At 36.0% G+C, this 23,394-nt stretch overlaps 1 pseudogene; it reads left to right on the plus strand.

Annotated features, from left to right (window-relative positions):
- Positions 1-23,394, plus strand: part of LOC134073158 (uncharacterized) — a 42,704-nt pseudogene that overhangs the window by 562 nt on the left and 18,748 nt on the right.

Genomic DNA, 23,394 nt, shown 5'->3' on the forward strand with positions numbered 1-23,394 from the left:
ATACAACATTGCTGTTTTTACAGTTAAATTCACATTGGCGAATTAATGTTCAAGTGTAACTAGAAATGCAATTCCTGAGGAATTACACGAGGGGATGCAATCTGTTGGGTAGACTTTTATTTTGACACACAGGAAACACTTCAATAGGATGTGTAGTTCAGGGAGAGAGAGAGATGCTTAAAGCCAAACATTCTAAAGTGGAACTCTGTTCTAGAATCTTTCTGTTCTAGAATCTTTGATTAAAAGTGACAGTTGGATTCACAGGGCAGTGTTCTAACTAGACTGGGAACTGAGAGTTCTGGCTCATTATGACATCACATTCTCCATTAAAGTCTATGGGGGAAAAATACACTTTTAATTACAAATATCTCAAAAAGTATAAACTTCTCAAAAATGTCAAATAGATTGTCTAGTAGATATTTGGAAGATCTACAGAACGGTGTTTCAACCAAGTTTGTACGTTAAGCGGTTCGGGCTGAATAGCGCGCACAAAAAGGTAAAAAGAATAATAATAACTAGAAATGCAATTCCAAGGAATTACCAGTGCATGAAAATGCAAAAAAAAATGTATAGATAGATAATGTAGATACGGTTACTAAGGTGTAGCTAGGGTAAACATGGTGGTTGCATAGTTTAAAGAAAGCTGATAGTGTGAAGGTAGACAGTTTAAAGCTTAAACATTCCAGTTCTAACTTAGCTAATGATTTCTAACAGTTATGGCAAAAATGCTAACTATGTTAACAATGCTAACCGGGTTGATCAGCCAACAGTTATGGCAAAAATGCTAACTATGTTAACAATGCTAACCGGGTTGATCAGCCAACTTGATGATTGCTAGCAGTTATGCTAAAAATGCTAACAATGCTAATTTTGCTAACAATGCCAACCAGGTTGATTAGCTAACTTAGCTAATGATTTCTAGAAGTTATGCTAAAAATGCTAACTATGCTAACAATGTTAACTATGCTAACTAGCTAATTTGCTAGTGAGGACTTTTATTTTGAAACATTTGTTGATAGGGTATCCATGGCTGCCACTATCAGGAGTAAATAAGTTACTGTAGCAAAATCATGTTGGTTGCTATGGAAACGGTCATAAACACTTAATTTTAATGGTTGCTATGTTGGTTGCTAGGTACATGGAGGTCTCATGTAGTTGACTGGAGGCATAGTTGATGATAACTGACAGTTGGAATGGTTGAACAGTTAAATAGTTGAGTAGTTTCATTGGTTAAATGATTTAATAGTGTATTATTGCAGTGAGGACTTTTATTTTGAAACAGTTGTGGACAGAGGAAGTAGTGAAACAGGATCTGTAGAGTTAATGAGATTGTATGCTTAAAGCCTGAGACAGAAGGTGCCTCTCATATAGCGTTTACGCGTCCTCTCTCGCTCCTCGATCCTCACTGATCTACATAAAGAATGATGGAGCGGCAACAATGGGATAGTCTAGCCCTTCTTCTATCTTTCTTTATGTAGATCATTGAGGATCGAGGAGCGAGGGAGGACATATAAACGCTGCTTGAGAGGCACCCACAGTAAATACTTTAAAGTTGTATGTAGATAGTCTAATTAATGTTGATAGACAGAATGTTTAATGGATGTTGATAGGCAGATTGTTTAATAGATATTGATTGACAGTTTAATGGGTGGATGAGTGAATGGTCTGAAGAAGATGAATGGATAGAAGGTTGGATGGAATGTGCCTTATATTCTTGTTAAGAGAGACACTGATACAGCTCTCTGAGAGCAGTTGATACAGGTGTAATCAATTTAACTGGCTAGTCTTAAGAGAGCCAGTAAAGCCTGAGACAGAGTAAATAATTTAAAAGTTGAATGAGATAGTCTAATTAATGTTGATAGACAGAGAGTTTAATGGATGTTGATAGGCAGATTGTTTAATAGATGTTGATAGACAGTTTAATGGGTGGATGAGTGAATGGTCTGAAGAAGATGAATGGATAGAAAGTTGGATGGAATGTGCCTTATATTCTTGTAGACTGGAGAGACACAGCTCTCTACTGAGAGTAGTGGATACAGATACAGGTGTAATCAATTTAACTGGCTAGTCTTAAGAGAGCGTGTAGACAGAGTAGAGAGAGAGAGCTGCTGCACCTGGACTGACCAGCTGGCATAAGATTCTAATTGCTGCCGTGATGTCATAATGAGCAATGTTAAGTCTATGGGGGAAATTGTAATAGTTTTTATCTAATAGTTTAAAAAGTATAAAAGTTACAAAGTTGAAAAAGACAAAGCCCACATCGTGTAAGTAAGACCTACGCGACAAAATTTGAATGGTGTTTCTACGTTAAGCGGTTGAAGCTGAATACCGTGCGTTAGAAGAAGAATAATAACTAGAAATGCAATTCCAAGGAATTACCAGTGCATGAAAATGCAAAAATAGATAGATAATGTATATGGTTACTAAGATGTAGCTAGGGTAAATATGGTGGTTGCATAGTTTACAGAGAGTTGATAGTGTGAAGGTAGACAGTTTAAAGATGAAACGTTCCAGTTCTAACTTAACTAATGATTTCTATTCATGTTAAAATGTTGATTAGCTAACTTAGCTAATGATTTCTAGCAGTTACACTAAAAATGCTTATTATGCTAGCAATGCTAACCAGGTTGATTAGCTAACTTAACCGATGATTTCTGGCAGTAATGCTAAAAATGCTAACTATGCTAACAATGCTAACCAGGTTGATTAGCTAACTTAGTTGATGATTTTTTTGCAGTTATGCTAAAAATGCTAACTATGCTAACAATGCTAACTATGCTAACCATGCTAACTAGCTAACTTGCTAGTGAGGACTTTTATTTTGAAACATTTGTTGCTTGGGTATCCATGGTGGCCACTATCAGGAAACAAGAAGTTACTGCAGTATAATCATGTTGGTTGCTATGGAAACGGTCATAAACACTTAATTTTAATGGTTGCTATGTTGGTTGCTAGGTACATGGAGGTTTCATGTAGTTGACTGGAGGCATAGTGGATGATAACTGACAGTTGGAATGGTTGAACAGTTCAATAGTTGAGTAGTTTCAATGGTTAAATGATTTAATAGTGTATTATTGCAGTGAGGACCTTTATTTTGAAACAGTTGTGGACAGAGGAAGTAGTGAAACAGGATCTGTAGTCTTAATGAGATTGTATGCTTAAAGCCTGAGACAGAAGGTGCCTCTCATAGCGTTTACGCGTCCTCTCTCGCTCCTCACTGATCTACATAAAGAATGATGGAGCGGCAACAATGGGATAGTCTAGCCCTTCTTCTATCTTTCTTTATGTAGATCATTGAGGATCGAGGAGCGAGGGAGGACATATAAACGCTGCTTGAGAGGGACCCACAGTAAATACTTTAAAAGTTGTATGTAGATAGTCTAATTAATGTTGATAGATAGAATGTTTAATGGATGTTGATAGGCAGATTGTTTAATAGATATTGATTGACAGTTTAATGGGTGGATGAGTGAATGGTCTGAAGAAGATGAATGGATAGAAGGTTGGATGGAATGTGCCTTATATTCTTGTTAAGAGAGACACTGATACAGCTCTCTGAGAGTAGTTGACACAGGTGTAATCAATTTAACTGGCTAGTCTTAAGAGAGCCAGAATACTCTTAAAGCCCGAGACAGAGTAAATAATTTAAAAGTTGAATGTAGATAGTCTAATTAATGTTGATAGACAGAGAGTTTAATGGATGTTGATAGACAGATTGTTTAATCGATGTTGATAGACAGTTTAATGGGTGGATGAGTGAATGGTCTGAAGAAGATGAATGGATAGAAAGTTGGATGGAATGTGCCTGATATTCTTGTAGAATGGAGAGACACAGCTCTCTACTGAGAGTAGTGGAGGATACAGATACAGGTGTAATCAATTTAACTGGCTAGTCTTAAGAGAGCCAGCCTGAGACAGAGTAGAATGTTTAAAAGTTGAATGTAGAGCGTCTAATTGATGTTGATAGGCAGACTGTTTAGAATGGGTGGATGAGTGAATGGTTTGAAGAAGATGAATGGATATAAAGTTGGATGGAATTAGGAGGACTTATTTTGATACTGTTGTGCGCAGAGGATACAGGGGAACAGAATATGTAGTCTTCAGAGAGATTGTATGCACTTGTATGAGATTGTATGCTCTAGCCTGAGAGAAACTGACAGTTGGTGCCCAGGTGGCTGACCAGCTGGAGTAAGATTCTAATTGCTGCCGTGATGTCATAATGAGCAATGTTAAGTCTATGGGGGAAATTGTAATAGTTTTTAACTAATAGTTTAAAAAGTATAAAAGTTACAAAGTTGAAAAATACAAAGCCCACATCGTGTAAGTAAGACCTACGCGACAAAATTTGAATGGTGTTTCTACGTTAAGAGGTTGAAGCTGAATTGGCTGCGTTAGAAGAAGAATAATAACTAGAGATGTAATTCCAAGGAAATTACGAGTGCATGAAAATGCAAAAATGGTGAGGACCTTTATTTTGAAACAGTTGTGGGTAGAGGAAACAGTTGAACAGGATATGTACTCTTAAGAGAGCCAGAAAGCCTGAGACAGAGAGTTGCTGCCAGGTGGCTTTGAACACCTGGCTTAAGATTCTAATTGCTTAACGACTTCATTGTGATGTCATAATCCAATGTTAAGTCTACGGGAGAAAAAATGTTTTTAAAAATTCATATAAAATAAATGATAAAGTTTTCAAAGATGAAATTTACATAGCTGAAGTCACCTAAGTAAGACCTACGCAGCGCAGTTTGAATGAAGTCTCTACGTCGAACGGTTGAAGCTGAATTGAACGCACAAAAAACGTTAGAAGAATATCGCCGAAAATAAGAAGAAGATGTCGGATAACAGTAGAGTGCATTTGCATGCACTCTAATAAGAACTAGAGATGTAATTCCAAGGAAATTACGAGTGCATGAAAATGCAAAAATGGTGAGGACTTTTATTTTGAAACAGTTGTGGGTAGAGGAAACAGTTGAACAGGATATGTACTCTTTAAGAGAGCCAGAAAGCCTGAGACAGAGAGTTGCTGCCAGGTGGCTTTGAACACCTGGCTTAAGATTCTAATTGCTTAACGACTTCATTGTGATGTCATAATCCAATGTTAAGTCTATGGGAGAAAAAATGTTTTTAAAAATTCATATAAAATAAACGATAAAGTTTTCAAAGATGAAATTTACATAGCTGAAGTCACCTAAGTAAGACCTACGCAGCGCAGTTTGAATGAAGTCTCTACGTCGAACGGTTGAAGCTGAATTGAACGCACAAAAAGTGTGGAAGAAGAATAATATCGATAATAAGAATAAACAGTATAACAGTAGAGTGCATTTTCATGCACTCTAATAAGACTAGAAATGCAATTCCAAGGAATTACCAGTGCATGAAAATGCAAAAATAGATAGATAATGTACATATGGTTACTAAGGTGTAGCTAGGGTAAACATGGTGGTTGCATAGTTTACAGAGAGTTGATAGTGTGAAGGTAGACGTTTTAAAGATGAAACGTTCCAGTTCTAACTTAACTAATGATTTCTATTCATGTTAAAATGTTGATTAGCTAACTTAGCTAATGATTTCTAGCAGTTGCGCTAAAAATGCTTATTATGCTAGCAATGCTAACTTTACTAACAATGCTAACCAGGTTGATTAGCTAACTTAACCAATGATTTCTAGCAGTAATGCTAAAAATGCTAACTATGCTAACAATGCTAAATTTGCTAACAATGCTAACCAGGTTGATTAGCTAACTTAGTTGATGATTTTTTGCAGTTATACTAAAAATGCTAACTATGCTAACAATGCTAACCATGCTAACTAGCTAACTTGCTAGTGAGGACTTTTATTTTGAAACATTTTTTTGCTAGGGTATCCATGGTGGCCACTATCAGGAAACAAGAAGTTACTGCAGTATAATCATGTTGGTTGCTATGGAAACGGTCACAAACACTTAATTTTAATGGTTGCTATGTTGGTTGCTAGGTACATGGAGGTTTCATGTAGTTGACTGGAGGCATAGTGGATGATAACTGACAGTTGGAATGGTTGAACAGTTCAATAGTTGAGTAGTTTCAATGGTTAAATGATTTAAGAGTGTATTATTGCAGTGAGGACCTTTATTTTGAAACAGTTGTGGACAGAGGAAGTAGTGAAACAGGATCTGTAGTCTTAATGAGATTGTATGCTTAAAGCCTGAGACAGAAGGTGCCTCTCATATAGCGTTTACGCGTCCTCTCTCGCTCCTCACTGATCTACATAAAGAATGATGGAGCGGCAACAATGGGATAGTCTAGCCCTTCTTCTATCTTTCTTTATGTAGATCATTGAGGATCGATGATCGAGGGAGGACATATAAACGCTGCTTGAGAGGGACCCACAGTAAATACTTTAAAAGTTGTATGTAGATAGTCTAATTAATGTTGATAGACAGAATGTTTAATGGATGTTGATAGGCAGATTGTTTAATAGATATTGATTGACAGTTTAATGGGTGGATGAGTGAATGGTCTGAAGAAGATGAATGGATAGAAGGTTGGATGGAATGTGCCTTATATTCTTGTTAAGAGAGACACTGATACAGCTCTCTGAGAGTAGTTGACACAGGTGTAATCAATTTAACTGGCTAGTCTTAAGAGAGCCAGAGTACTCTTAAAGCCTGAGACAGAGTAAATAATTTAAAAGTTGAATGTAGATAGTCTAATTAATGTTGATAGACAGAGAGTTTAATGGATGTTGATAGACAGATTGTTTAATAGATGTTGATAGACAGTTTAATGGGTGGATGAGTGAATGGTCTGAAGAAGATGAATGGATAGAATGTTGGATGGAATGTGCCTTATATTCTTGTAGAATGGAGAGACACAGCTCTCTACTGAGAGTAGTGGATACAGATACAGGTGTAATCAATTTAACTGGCTAGTCTTAAGAGAGCCAGCCTGAGACAGAGTAGATTGTTTAAAAGTTGAATGTAGAGCGTCTAATTGATGTTGATAGGCAGACTGTTTAGAATGGGTGGATGAGTGAATGGTTTGAAGAAGATGAATGGATATAAAGTTGAATGGAATTAGGAGGACTTATTTTGATACTGTTGTGCGCAGAGGATACAGGGGAACAGAATATGTAGTCTTCAGAGAGATTGTAAAGCCTGAGAGAAACTGACAGTTGGTGCCCAGGTGGCTGGCCACCTGGCGTAAGATTCTAATTGCTGCCGTGATGTCATAATGAGCAATGTTAAGTCTATGGGGGAAATGGTAATAGTTTTTAAGTAATAGTTTAAAAAGTATAAAAGTTACAAAGTTAAAAAATACAAAGCAGGCATGGCATAAGCAAGACCTACGCAACAACGTTTGAATGAAGTTTCTACGTTAAACGGTTGAAGCTGAATTGGCTGCGTTAGAAGAAGAAGTTTAATAACTAGAAATGCAATTCCAAGGAATTACCAGTGCATGAAAATGCAAAAATAGATAGATAATGTAGATATGGTTACTAAGGTGTAGCTAGGGTAAACATGGTGGTTGCATAGTTTACAGAGAGTTGATAGTGTGAATGTAGACAGTTTAAAGATGCAACGTTCCAGTTCTAACTTAACTAATGATTTCTATTCATGTTAAAATGTTGATTAGCTAACTTAGCTAATGATTTCTAGCAGTTACGCTAAAAATGCTTATTATGCTAGCAATGCTAACATTACTAACAATGCTAACCAGGTTGATTAGCTAACTTAACCGATGATTTCTAGCAGTAATGCTAACTATGCTAAAAATGCTAAATTTGCTAACAATGCTAACCAGGTTGATTAGCTAACTTAGTTGATGATTTTTTGCAGTTATGTTAAAAATGCTAACAATGCTAACAATGCTAACTAGCTAACTTGCTAGTGAGGATTTTTATTTTGAAACATTTGTTGCTAGGGTATCCATGGTGGCCACTATCAGGAAACAAGAAGTTACTGCAGTATAATCATGTTGGTTATTATGGAAACGGTCATAAACACTTAATTTTAATAGTTGCTATGTTGGTTGCTAGGTACATGGAGGTTTCATGAAGTTGACTGGAGGCATAGTGGATGATAACTGACAGTTAGAATGGTTGAACAGTTCAATAGTTGAGTAGTTTCAGTGGTTAAATGATTTAATAGTGTATTATTGCAGTGAGGACCTTTATTTTGAAACAGTTGTGGACAGAGGAAGTAGTGAAACAGGACATATAAACGCTGCTTGAGAGGGACCCACAGTAAATACTTTAAAAGTTGTATATAGTCTAATTAATGTTGATGACAGAATGTTTAATGGATGTTGATAGGCAGATTGTTTAATAGATATTGATTGACAGTTTAATGGGTGGATGAGTGAATGGTCTGAAGAAGATGAATGGATAGAAGGTTGGATGGAATGTGCCTTATATTCTTGTTAAGGGAGACACTGATACAGCTCTCTGAGAGTAGTTGACACAGGTGTAATCAATTTAACTGGCTAGTCTTAAGAGAGCCAGTGTACTCTTAAAGCCTGAGACAGAGTAAATAATTTAAAAGTTGAATGTAGATAGTCTAATTAATGTTGATAGACAGAGAGTTTAATGGATGTTGATAGACAGATTGTTTAATGGATGTTGATAGACAGTTTAATGGGTGGATGAGTGAATGGTCTGAAGAAGATGAATGGATAGAATGTTGGATGGAATGTGCCTTATATTCTTGTAGAATGGAGAGACACAGCTCTCTACTGAGAGTAGTGGATACAGATACAGGTGTAATCAATTTAACTGGCTAGTCTTAAGAGAGCCAGCCTGAGACACAGTAGATTGTTTAAAAGTTGAATGTAGAGCGTCTAATTGATGTTGATAGGCAGTTGATAGTTGATAGTTTAGAATGGGTGGATGAGTAAATGGTTTGAAGAAGATGAATGGATAGAAAGTTGGATGGAATTAGGAAGACTTATGTTGATACAGTTGATACAGGGGAACAGAAAATGTAGTCTCAAGAGAGCCAGTGTTTGTTTAATGCCTGAGAGAGAGAGAGAGCTGCTGCACCTGGACTGGCCACCTGGCGTAACATTCTAATTGCTGCCGTGATGTCATAATGAGCAATGTTAAGTCTATGGGGAAATTTGTAATAGTTTTTAATTTATAGTTTAAAAAGTATAAAAGTTACAAAGTTGAAAAATACATTGCACAGGTCTCCTTAGTAAGACCTACGTAGCAAAGTTTGAATCAAGTTTCTACGTTAAACGATTCAAGCTGAATAGCGAGCGTTAGAAGAAGTTGGAATAATAAGAAACCTAGGAAGAACAGTACAGTGCATTTTCATGCACTGTAATAATAACTAGAAATGCAATTCCAAGGAATTACCAGTGCATGAAAATGCAGATATAGATAGATAATGTAGATATGGTTACTAAGGTGTAGCTAGGGTAAACATGGTGGTTGCATAGTTTACAGAGAGTTGATAGTGTGAAGGTAGACTGTTTTAAGATGAAAAATTCCAGTTATAACTTAACTAATGATTTCTATTAATGTTAAAATGTTGATTAGCTAACTTAGCTAATGATTTCTAGCAGTTACGTTAAAAATGCTAATTATGCTAGCAATGCTGACTTTACTAACAATGCTAACCAGGTTGATTAGCTAACTTAACCAATGATTTCTAGCAGCAATGCTAAAAATGGTAACTATGCTAACAATGCTAAATTTGTTAACAATGCTAACCAGGTTGATTAGCTAACTTATTTGATGATTTTTTGCAGTTATGCTAAAAATGCTAACTATGCTAACAATGCTAACCATGCTAACTAGCTAACTTGCTAGTGAGGACTTTTATTTTGAAACATTTGTTGCTAGGGTATCCATGGTGGCCACTATCAGGAAACAAGAAGTTACTGCAGTATAATCATGTTGGTTGCTATGGAAACGGTCATAAACGCTTAATTTTAATGGTTGCTATGTTGGTTGCTAGGTACATGGAGGTTTCATGTAGTTGACTGGAGGCATAGTGGATGATAACTGACAGTTGGAATGGTTGAACAGTTCAATGGTTGAGTAGTTTCAATGGTTAAATGATTAAATAGTGTATTATTGCAGTGAGGACTTTTATTTTGAAACAGTTGTGGACAGAGGAAACAGTTAACAGGATATGTAGTCTTCTGAGAGACTGTATGCTTAAAGCCAGAGAAACTGACAGTTGGTGCCCAGGTGGCCGGCCACCTGGCCTAAGATTCTAATTGCTGCCGTGATGTCATAATGAGCAATGTTAAGTCTATGGGGGAAATGGTAATAGTTTTTAAGTAATAGTTTAAAAAGTATAAAAGTTACAAAGTTAAAAAATACAAAGCAGGCATGGCATAAGCAAGACCTACGCAACAACGTTTGAATGAAGTTTCTACGTTAAACGGTTGAAGCTGAATTGGCTGCGTTAGAAGAAGAAGTTTAATAATAATAATAAGAAGACTTGGAATAACAGTACAGTGCATTTTCATGCACTGTAATAAGAAGACTTGGAATAACAGTACAGTGCATTTTCATGCACTGTAAAAAAGCCTAGGAAGAACAGTACAGTGCATTTTCATGCACTGTAATAAGAAAAAGCCTAGGAAGAACAATATAGTGCATTTTCATGCACTATAATAACTAGAAATGCAATTCCAAGGAATTACCAGTGCATGAAAATGCAAAAAAAGATAGATAATGTAGATATGGTTACTAAGGTGTAGCTAGGGTAAACATGGTGGTTGCGTAGTTTACAGAGAGTTGATAGTGTGAAGGTAGACAGTTTAAAGCTGAAACATTCCAGTTCTAACTGAACTAATGATTTCTATTCATGTTAAAATGTTGATTAGCTAACTTAGCTAATGATTTCTAGCAGTTACGCTAAAAATGCTAATTAGGCTAGCAATGCTAACTTTATTAACAATGCTAACCAGGTTGATTAGCTAACTTAACCGATGATTTCTAGCAGTAATGCTAAAAATGCTAACTATTCTAAATTTGCTAACAATGCTAACCAGGTTGATTAGCTAACTTAGTTGATGATTTTTTGCAGTTATGCTAAAAATGCTAACTATGCTAACAATGCTAACCATGCTAACTAGCTAACTTGCTAGTGAGGACTTTTATTTTGAAACATTTGTTGCTAGGGTATCCATGGTGGCCACTATCAAGAAACAAGAAGTTACTGCAGTATAATCATGTTGGTTGCTATGGAAACGGTCATTAACACTTAATTTTAATGGTTGCTATGTTGGTTGCTAGGTACATGGAGGTTTCATGTAGTTGACTGGAGGCATAGTGGATGATAACTGACAGTTGGAATGGTTGAACAGTTCAAAAGTTGAGTAGTTTCAATGGTTAAATGATTTAATAGTGTATTATTGCATTGAGGACTTTTATTTTGAAACATTTGTGGACAGAGGAAACAGTTTAACAGGATATGTGTAGTCTTCTGAGAGACTGTAGGCCTATGCTTAAAGCCAGAGAAACTGACAGTTGGTGCCCAGGTGGCCGGCCACCTGGCGTAAGATTCTAATTGCTGCCGTGATGTCATAATGAACAATGTTAAGTCTATGGGGGAAATTGTAATAGTTTTTAACTAATAGTTTAAAAAGTATAAAAGTTACAAAGTTGAAAAATACAAAGCCCACATCGCGTAAGTAAGACCTACGCGACAAAATTTGAATGGAGTTTCTACGTTAAGCGGTTGAAGCTGATTTGCGTGCGTTAGAAGAAGAATAATAAGAAGAAGAAGAAGAAGAAGAAGAAGAAGACCGAGGAAGAACAGTACAGTGCATTTTCATGCACTGTAACTAGAAAAGCATTTCCTGAAGGAAATACCAGTGCATGGAAAGTCATTGCAAGGATTATGCTAGGGTACTTAAAGTGATTATTAAGGTGTTGCTAGGCTAAATAAAGTGGTTACTATTCTATAAAAAGTGGTTACTAGGTTGGTTGCTAGGGAAATCACATTGGTTGCTAGGGAAATCATGTCGGTTGCTAAGGTGGTTTCCAGGGTGTCATTATGAAAGTGGTTGCTAGGTTGTTGCTAAGTTATTATAGTGGTTGCTTTGCTATAAAAAGTGTTATTTTAAATAATAGTTTAAAAAATGTATTGAAATTGGGAGAAATAGAGAGAGTGATAGAGAAAGTGAGAGGAAGTGAAGAAAAAGAAGCAAAAGAAAGTGGGGATGACAAGTGAGCTATCCAGTTCAATGGAGAGACACACAGAGAAGAAGTTCCATTGAAGTTGCTGAAGTCAGTGAGAGAACACTGGCAAAGTTGATTCCATTCTATTTCTTTAAAAGCTAATTATGATGTCACAAAGCCAATGTTAAGTCTATGGCAAAATTAAGTTTAGTTTTTATTTAGTATCTCAAAAAGTAAAAGTCGTAAAAGTATGAAAAGTAATAGACTGAAAATTTGATGCAAGAGCTACGTGACAAAGTTTGAACCAAGTTCCTACGATAAGTGGTTCAAGTCAAATTAGGGCCTGGAAGAATAATAATAACTAGAAAAGCATTTCCTGAAGGAAATACCAGTGCATGGAAAGTTATTGCAAGGATTATGTTAGGGTAGGCTACTTAAAGTGATTACTAAGGTGTTGCTAGGCTAATTAAAGTGGTTACTATTCTATAAAAAGTGGTTACTAGGTTGGTTGCTAGGGAAATCACGTTGGTTGCTAGGGAAATCACATTGGTTGCTAAGGTGGTTGCCAGGGTGTCATTATGGAAGTGGTTGCTAGGTTGTTACTAAGTAATTATAGTGGTTGCTTTGCTATAAAAAGTGTTATTTTAAATATAGTTTTGAAAAGTTATTGAAGTTGGGAGAAATAGAGAGAGTGATAGAGAAAGTGAGAGGAAGTGAAGAAAAAGAAGTGAAAGAAAGTGGGGATGACAAGTGAGCTATCCAGTTCAATGGAGAGACACACAGAGAAGAAGTTCCATTGAAGTTGCTGAAGTCAGTGAGAGAACACTGGCAAAGTTGATTCCATTCTATTTCTTTAAAAGCTAATTATGATGTCACAAAGCCAATGTTAAGTCTATGGCAAAATTAAGTTTAGTTTTTATTCAATATTTCAAAAAGTAAAAGTCGTAGAAATATGAAAAGTAATAGGCCGAATCTTTGATGCAAGAGCTACGTGACAAAGTTTGAACCAAGTTCCTACAATAAGCGGTTAGAGTCAAATTAGGGCCTGGAAGAATAATAATAAAAATAAAAATAATAAAAAGAAAAAGCCTAGGAATAACAATACAGTGCATTTCCATGCACTGTAATAATAAAAAGAAAAAACGAAGGAATATCAATACAGTGCATTTCCATGCACTGTAACTAGAAATGCAATTCCCAAGGAATTACACGAGGGGATGCAATCTGTTGGGTAGACTTTTATTTTGACACACAGGAAACACTTCAATAGGATGTGTAGTTCAGGGAGAGCTAGATTGTATGCTTTGTATGCAGATTGTATGGCAAACATTCTAAAGTGGAACTCTGTTCTAGAATCTTTGATTAAAAGTGACAGTTGGATTCACAGGGCAGTGTTCTAACTAGACTGGGAACAGAGAGTTCTGGCCCATTATGACATCACATTCTCCATTAAAGTCTATGGGGGAAAAATACACTTTTAATTACAAATATCTCAAAAAGTATAAACTTCTCAAAAATGTCAAATAGATTGTCTAGTAGATATTTGGAAGATCTACGGAACGGTGTTTCAACCAAGTTTGTACGTTAAGCGGTTCGGGCTGAATAGCGCGCACAAAAAGGTAAAAAGAATAATAATAATAACTAGAAATGCAATTCCAAGGAATTACCAGTGCATGAAAATGCAAAAATAGATAGATGATGTAGATATGGTTACTAAGGTGTAGCTAGGATAAACATGGTGGTTGCATAGTTTACAGAGAGTTGATAGTGTGAAGGTAGACAGTTTAAAGATGAAACATTCCAGTTCTAACTTAACTAATGATTTCTATTCATGTTAAAATGTTGATTAGCTAACTTAGCTAATGATTTCTAGCAGTTACGCTAAAAATGCTAATTATGCTAGCAATGCTAACTTTACTAACAATGCTAACCAGGTTGATTCGCTAACTTAACCGATGATTTCTAGCAGTAATGCTAAAAATGCTAACTATGCTAACAATGCTAACCAGGTTGATTAGCTAACTTAGTTGATGATTTTTTGCAGTTATGTTAAAAATGCTAACTATGCTAACAATGCTAACTATGCTAACCATGCTAACTAGCTAACTTGCTAGTGAGGACTTTTATTTTGAAACATTTGTTGCTAGGGTATCCATGGTGGCCACTATCAGGAAACAAGAAGTTACTGCAGTATAATCATGTTGGTTGCTATGGAAACGGTCATAAACGCTTAATTTCAATGGTTGCTATGTTGGTTGCTAGGTACATGGAGGTTTCATGTAGTTGACTGGAGGCATAGTTGATGATAACTGACAGTTGGAATGGTTGAACAGTTAAATAGTTGAGTAGTTTCAATGGTTAAATGATTTAATAGTGTATTATTGCAGTGAGGACTTTTATTTTGAAACAGTTTTGGACAGAGGAAACAGGATATGTAGTCTTAATGAGATTGTATGCTTAAAGCCTGAGACAGAAGGTGCCTCTCATATAGCGTTTACGCGTCCTCTCTCGCTCCTCACTGATCTACATAAAGAATGATGGAGCGGCAACAATGGGATAGTCTAGCCCTTCTTCTATCTTTCTTTATGTAGATCATTGAGGATCGAGGAGCGAGGGAGGACATATAAACGCTGCTTGAGAGGGACCCACAGTAAATACTTTAAAAGTTGTATGTAGATAGTCTAATTAATGTTGATAGACAGAATGTTTAATGGATGTTGATAGGCAGATTGTTTAATAGATATTGATTGACAGTTTAATGGGTGGATGAGTGAATGGTCTGAAGAAGATGAATGGATAGAAGGTTGGATGGAATGTGCCTTATATTCTTGTTAAGAGAGACACTGATACAGCTATCTGAGAGTAGTTGATACAGGTGTAATCAATTTAACTGGCTAGTCTTAAGAGAGCCACAGTGTACTCTTAAAGCCTTAGACAGAGTAAATAATTTAAAAGTTGAATGTAGATAGTCTAATTAATGTTGATAGACAGAGAGTTTAATGGATGTTGATAGACAGGTTGTTTAATAAATGTTGATAGACAGTTTAATGGGTGGATGAGTGAATGGTCTGAAGAAAATGAATGGATAGAATGTTGGATGGAATGTGCCTTATATTCTTGTAGAATGGAGAGACAGCTCTCTACTGAGAGTAGTGGATACAGATACAGGTGTAATCAATTTAACTGGCTAGTCTTAAGAGAGCCAGCCTGAGACAGAGTAGATTGTTTAAAAGTTGAATGTAGAGCGTCTAATTGATGTTGATAGGCAGACTGTTTAGAATGGGTGGATGAGTGAATGGTTTGAAGAAGATGAATGGATATAAAGTTGGATGGAATTAGGAGGACTTATTTTGATTCTGTTGTGCGCAGAGGATACAGGGGAACAGAATATGTAGTCTTCAGAGAGATTGTAAAGCCTGAGAGAAACTGACAGTTGGTGCCCAGGTGGCTGACCAGCTGGAGTAAGATTCTAATTGCTGCCGTGATGTCATAATGAGCAATGTTAAGTCTATGGGGGAAATTGTAATAGTTTTTAACTAATAGTTTAAAAAGTATAAAAGTTACAAAGTTGAAAAATATAAAGCAGGCATGGCATAAGCAAGACCTACGCAACAACGTTTGAATGAAGTTTCTACGTTAAACGGTTGAAGCTGAATTGGCTGCGTTAGAAGAAGAAGTTTAATAACTAGAAATGCAATTCCAAGGAATTACCAGTGCATGAAAATGCAGAAAAAGATAGATAATGTAGATATGGTTACTAAGGTGTAGCTAGGGTAAACATGGTGGTTGCATAGTTTACAGAAAGTTGATAGTGTGAAGGTAGACTGTTTAAAGATGAAACATTCCAGTTCTAACTTAACTAATGATTTCTATTCATGTTAAAATGTTGATTAGCTAACTTAGCTAATGATTTCTAGCAGTTACGCTAAAAATGCTAATTATGCTAGCAATGCTAACTTTACTAACAATGTTAACCAGGTTGATTAGCTAACTTAACCGATGATTTCTAGCAGCAATGCTAAAAATGCTAACTATGCTAACAATGCTAAATTTGCTAACAATGCTAACCAGGTTGATTAGCTAACTTAGTTGATGATTTTTTGCAGTTATGCTAAAAATGCTAACTATGCTAACAATGCTAACTATGCTAACCATGCTAACTAGCTAACTTGCTAGTGAGGACTTTTATTTTGAAACATTTGTTGCTAGGGTATCCATGGTGGCCACTATCAGGAAACAAGAAGTTACTGCAGTATAATCATGTTGGTTGCTATGGAAACGGTCATAAACGCTTAATTTTAATGGTTGCTATGTTGGTTGCTAGGTACATGGAGGTTTCATGTAGTTGACTGGAGGCATAGTGGATGATAACTGACAGTTGGAATGGTTGAACAGTTCAATAGTTGAGTAGTTTCAATGGTTAAATGATTTAATAGTGTATTATTGCAGTGAGGACTTTTATTTTGAAACAGTTGTGGACAGAGGAAACAGTTTAACAGGATATGTGTAGTCTTCAGAGAGATTGTATGCTTAAAACCTGAGAGAAACTGACAGTTGGTGCCCAGGTGGCCGGCCACCTGGCGTAAGATTCTAATTGCTGCCGTGATGTCATAATGAGCAATGTTAAGTCTATGGGGGGAATTGTAATAGTTTTTAACTAATAGTTTAAAAAGTATAAAAGTTACAAAGTTGAAAAATACAAAGCACACATGGCATAAGCAAGACCTACGTAACACAGTTTGAATGAAGTTTCTACGTTAAACGGTTCAAGCTGAATTGCGTGCGTTAGAAGAAGAACTAGAAATGCAATTCCAAGGAATTACCAGTGCATGAAAATGCAAAAATAGATAGATAATGTAGATATGGTTACAAAGGTGTAGCTAGGGTAAACATGGTGGTTGCATAGTTTACAGAGAGTTGATAGTGTGAAGGTAGACAGTTTAAAGCTGAAACATTCCACTTCTAACTTAACTTATGATTTCTATTCCTGTTAAAATGATAACTATGGTAACTATGATAACCAGGTTGATTGTTAACTTAGCTACTGATTTCATGCAGTTATGGTAAAAATGTTAACTATGCTAACTATGCTCACAGTGCTAACCAGGTTGATTAGCTAACTTAGCTAATGATTTCTAGCAGTTATGTTAAAAATGCTAACTATGCTAGCAATGCTAACTATGGTAACAAGGCTAACCAGGTTGTTTAGCTAACTTAACTGATGATTTCTAGCAATAATGCTAAAAATGCTAACAATGCTAAAATTGCTAACAATGCTAACCAGGTTGATTAGCTAACTTAGCTAATCATTTCTAGCAGTTATGCTAAAAATGCTAACTATGCTAACAATGCTAACTATGCTAACCATGGTAACTAGCTAACTTGCTAGTGAGGACTTTTATTTTGAAACATTTGTTGCTAGGGTATCCATGGTGGCCACTATCAGGAAACAAGAAGTTACTGCAGTATAATCATGTTGGTTGCTATGGAAACGGTCATAAACGCTTAATTTCAATGGTTGCTATGTTGGTTGCTAGGTACATGGAGGTTTCATGTAGTTGACTGGAGGCATAGTTGATGATAACTGACAGTTGGAATGGTTGAACAGTTAAATAGTTGAGTAGTTTCAATGGTTAAATGATTTAATAGTGTATTATTGCAGTGAGGACTTTTATTTTGAAACAGTTTTGGACAGAGGAAACAGGATATGTAGTCTTAATGAGATTGTATGCTTAAAGCCTGAGACAGAAGGTGCCTCTCATATAGCGTTTACGCGTCCTCTCTCGCTCCTCACTGATCTACATAAAGAATGATGGAGCGGCAACAATGGGATAGTCTAGCCCTTCTTCTATCTTTCTTTATGTAGATCATTGAGGATCGAGGAGCGAGGGAGGACATATAAACGCTGCTTGAGAGGGACCCACAGTAAATACTTTAAAAGTTGTATGTAGATAGTCTAATTAATGTTGATAGACAGAATGTTTAATGGATGTTGATAGGCAGATTGTTTAATAGATATTGATTGACAGTTTAATGGGTGGATGAGTGAATGGTCTGAAGAAGATGAATGGATAGAAGGTTGGATGGAATGTGCCTTATATTCTTGTTAAGAGAGACACTGATACAGCTATCTGAGAGTAGTTGATACAGGTGTAATCAATTTAACTGGCTAGTCTTAAGAGAGCCACAGTGTACTCTTAAAGCCTTAGACAGAGTAAATAATTTAAAAGTTGAATGTAGATAGTCTAATTAATGTTGATAGACAGAGAGTTTAATGGATGTTGATAGACAGGTTGTTTAATAAATGTTGATAGACAGTTTAATGGGTGGATGAGTGAATGGTCTGAAGAAAATGAATGGATAGAATGTTGGATGGAATGTGCCTTATATTCTTGTAGAATGGAGAGACAGCTCTCTACTGAGAGTAGTGGATACAGATACAGGTGTAATCAATTTAACTGGCTAGTCTTAAGAGAGCCAGCCTGAGACAGAGTAGATTGTTTAAAAGTTGAATGTAGAGCGTCTAATTGATGTTGATAGGCAGACTGTTTAGAATGGGTGGATGAGTGAATGGTTTGAAGAAGATGAATGGATATAAAGTTGGATGGAATTAGGAGGACTTATTTTGATTCTGTTGTGCGCAGAGGATACAGGGGAACAGAATATGTAGTCTTCAGAGAGATTGTAAAGCCTGAGAGAAACTGACAGTTGGTGCCCAGGTGGCTGACCAGCTGGAGTAAGATTCTAATTGCTGCCGTGATGTCATAATGAGCAATGTTAAGTCTATGGGGGAAATTGTAATAGTTTTTAACTAATAGTTTAAAAAGTATAAAAGTTACAAAGTTGAAAAATATAAAGCAGGCATGGCATAAGCAAGACCTACGCAACAACGTTTGAATGAAGTTTCTACGTTAAACGGTTGAAGCTGAATTGGCTGCGTTAGAAGAAGAAGTTTAATAACTAGAAATGCAATTCCAAGGAATTACCAGTGCATGAAAATGCAGAAAAAGATAGATAATGTAGATATGGTTACTAAGGTGTAGCTAGGGTAAACATGGTGGTTGCATAGTTTACAGAAAGTTGATAGTGTGAAGGTAGACTGTTTAAAGATGAAACATTCCAGTTCTAACTTAACTAATGATTTCTATTCATGTTAAAATGTTGATTAGCTAACTTAGCTAATGATTTCTAGCAGTTACGCTAAAAATGCTAATTATGCTAGCAATGCTAACTTTACTAACAATGTTAACCAGGTTGATTAGCTAACTTAACCGATGATTTCTAGCAGCAATGCTAAAAATGCTAACTATGCTAACAATGCTAAATTTGCTAACAATGCTAACCAGGTTGATTAGCTAACTTAGTTGATGATTTTTTGCAGTTATGCTAAAAATGCTAACTATGCTAACAATGCTAACTATGCTAACCATGCTAACTAGCTAACTTGCTAGTGAGGACTTTTATTTTGAAACATTTGTTGCTAGGGTATCCATGGTGGCCACTATCAGGAAACAAGAAGTTACTGCAGTATAATCATGTTGGTTGCTATGGAAACGGTCATAAACGCTTAATTTTAATGGTTGCTATGTTGGTTGCTAGGTACATGGAGGTTTCATGTAGTTGACTGGAGGCATAGTGGATGATAACTGACAGTTGGAATGGTTGAACAGTTCAATAGTTGAGTAGTTTCAATGGTTAAATGATTTAATAGTGTATTATTGCAGTGAGGACTTTTATTTTGAAACAGTTGTGGACAGAGGAAACAGTTAACAGGATATGTAGTCTTCTGAGAGACTGTATGCTTAAAGCCAGAGAAACTGACAGTTGGTGCCCAGGTGGCCGGCCACCTGGCCTAAGATTCTAATTGCTGCCGTGATGTCATAATGAGCAATGTTAAGTCTATGGGGGGAATTGTAATAGTTTTTAACTAATAGTTTAAAAAGTATAAAAGTTACAAAGTTGAAAAATACAAAGCCCACATCGCGTAAATAAGACCTACGTGACATAGTTTGAATGGAGTTTCTACGTTAAGCGGTTGAAGCTGAATTGCGTGCGTTAGAAGAAGAATAATAAGAAGTTGAAGAAGACTAGGAAGAACAGTACAGTGCATTTTCATGCACTGTAATAATAAGAAGACTTGGAATAACAGTACAGTGCATTTTCATGCACTGTAACTAGAAATGCAATTCCCGAGGAATTACACGAGGGGATGCAATCTGTTGGGTAGACTTTTATTTTGACACACAGGAAACACTTCAATAGGATGTTTAGTTCAGGGAGAGAGAGAGATGCTTAAAGCCAAACATTCTAAAGTGGAACTCTGTTCTAGAATCTTTGATTAAAAGTGACAGTTGGATTCACAGGGCAGTGTTCTAACTAGACTGGGAACTGAGAGTTCTGGCTCATTATGACATCACATTCTCCATTAAAGTCTATGGGGGAAAAATACACTTTTAATTACAAATATCTCAAAAAGTATAAACTTCTCAAAAATGTCAAATAGATTGTCTAGTAGATATTTGGAAGATCTACAGAACGGTGTTTCAACCAAGTTTGTACGTTAAGCGGTTCGGGCTGAATAGCGCGCACAAAAAGGTAAAAAGAATAATAATAATTATTATAATAATAAGAAGCGACCGGATTTCAATAGAGGGGATGCATCCCCTCTAACTAGAAATGCAATTCCAAGGAATTACCAGTGCATGAAAATGCAAAAAAATTTAGATATGGCTACTAAGGTGTAGCTAGGGTAAACATGGTGGTTGCATAGTTTCAAGAGAGTTGATAGTGTTAAGGTAGACATTTTAAAGCTTAAACATTCCTGTTCTAACTTAACTAATAATTTCTAACAGGTATTCTAAAATGTTAACTATGTTAACAATGCTAACCAGGTTGATAAGTTAACTTAGCATTTTTAGCATTACTGCTAGAAATCATCAGCTAACTATGCTAACATTGCTAACTATGTTAACAATGCTAACCACGTTGATTAGCTAACTTAGCTAATCATTTTAGCAGTTGTGCTAAAAATGCTAACAATGCTAACAATGCTAACCAGGTTGATTAGCTAACTTAGCTAATCATTTTTAGCAGTTATGCTAAAAATGCTAACTATGTTAACAATGCTAACTATGCTAACCATGCTAACAATGCTAACTTGCTAGTGAGGACTTTTATTTTGAAACAGTAGTTGCTAGGGTATCCATGGTGCCCACTATCAGGAATAAAGAAGTTACTGTAGTATTATCATGTTGGTTGCTATGGAAACTGTCAAAAACGCTTAATTTAAATGGTTGCTATGTTGGTTGCTAGGTACATGGAGGTTTCATTTAGTTGACTGGAGGCATAGTTGATGATAACTGACAGTTGGAATGGTTGAACAGTTAAATAGTTGAGTAGTTTCAGTGGTTTAATGATTTAATAGTGTATTATTGCAGTGAGGACTTTTATTTTGAAACAGTTGTGGACAGAGGAAACAGTTAACAGGATATGTAGTCTTCACAGAGAGATTGTATGCTTAAAGCCTGAGAGAGAGAGGGCTGCTGCAGGTGGGGCTGGCCACCTGGCATAAGATTCTAATTGCTCAACGACCTGATTGTGATGTCATAGAGGCCAATGTTAAGTCTATGGGGACATTTTTAATAGTTTTTAATTTATAGTTCAAAAAGTATAAAAGTTACAAAGTTGAAAAATCATAGCAACCCGATCTATTAGAATACCTACGTTACAAAGTTTGAATGAAGTTTCTAAGTTAAACGGTTGAAGAGAAATTGCGGTTAGAAAAAGCTGTCAGCGGAATAATAATAAAGAAAACTAGAAATGCAATTCCAAGGAATTACCAGTGCATGAAAATGCAAAAAAATGTAGATATGGCTGCTAAGGTGTAGCTAGGGTAAACATGGTGGTTGCATAGTTTAAAGAGAGTTGATAGTGTTAAGGTAGACATTTTAAAGCTTAAACATTCCTGTTCTAACTTAATTAATACTTTCTAACAGGTATTCTAAAATGTTAACTATGCTAACAATGCTAACCAGGTTGATAAGTTAACTTAGCTGATGATTTCTAGCAGTAATGCTAAAAATGCTAACTATGTTAACAATGCTAACCACGTTGATTAGCTAACTTAGCTAATCATTTTAGCAGTTGTGCTAAAACTGCTAACTATGCTAACAATGCTAACCAGGTTGATTAGCTAACTTAGCTAATCATTGTTAGCAGTTATGCTAAAAATGCTAACAATGCTAACCATGCTATCAATGCTAACTTGCTAGTGAGGACTTTTATTTTGAAACAGTAGTTGCTAGGGTATCCATGGTGCCCACTATCAAGAAACAAGAAGTTACTGTAGTATAATCATGTTGGTTGCTATGGAAACTGTCAAAAATGCTTAATTTTAATGGTTGCTATGTTGGTTGCTAGGTACATGTAGGATTCATTTAGTTGACTGGAGGCATAGTTGATGATAACTGACAGTTGAAATGGTTGAACAGTTAAATAGTTGAGTAGTTTCAGTGGTTAAATGATTTAATAGTGTATTATTGCAGTGAGGACTTTTATTTTGAAACAGTTGTGGACAGAGGAAACAGTTAACAGGATATGTAGTCTTCACAGAGAGATTGTATGCTGAAAGCCTGAGAGAGAGAGGGCTGCTGCAGGTGGGGCTGGCCACCTGGCATAAGATTCTAATTGCTCAACGACCCGATTGTGATGTCATAGAGGCCAATGTTAAGTCTATGGGGAAATTTTAATAGTTTTTATTTAATAGTTCAAAAAGTATAAAAGTTACAAAGTTGAAAAGTCATAGCAACCCGATCCATTAGAATACCTACGTTACAAAGTTTGAATGGAGTTTCTAAGTTAAACGGTTGAAGAGAAATTGCGGTCAGAAAAAGTGGTAAGCGGAATAATAATAACTAGAAATGCAATTCCAAGGAATTACCAGTGCATGAAAATGCAGAAATAGATAGATAATGTAGATATGGTTACTAAGGTGTAGCTAGGGTAAACATGGTGGTTGCATAGTTTACAGAGAGTTGATAGTGTGAAGGTAGACTGTTTAAAGATGAAACATTCCAGTTCTAACTTAACTAATGATTTCTATTCATGTTAAAATATTGATTAGCTAACTTAGCTAATGATTTCTAGCAGTTACGCTAAAAATGCTAATTATGCTAGCAATGCTAACTTTACTAACAATGCTAACCAGGTTGATTAGCTAACTTAACCAATGATTTCTAGCAGCAATGCTAAAAATGCTAACTATGCTAACAATGC

Source organism: Sardina pilchardus, chromosome 24 (genome assembly GCF_963854185.1).
Source record: "Sardina pilchardus chromosome 24, fSarPil1.1, whole genome shotgun sequence".
NCBI lineage: Eukaryota > Metazoa > Chordata > Actinopteri > Clupeiformes > Clupeidae > Sardina > Sardina pilchardus.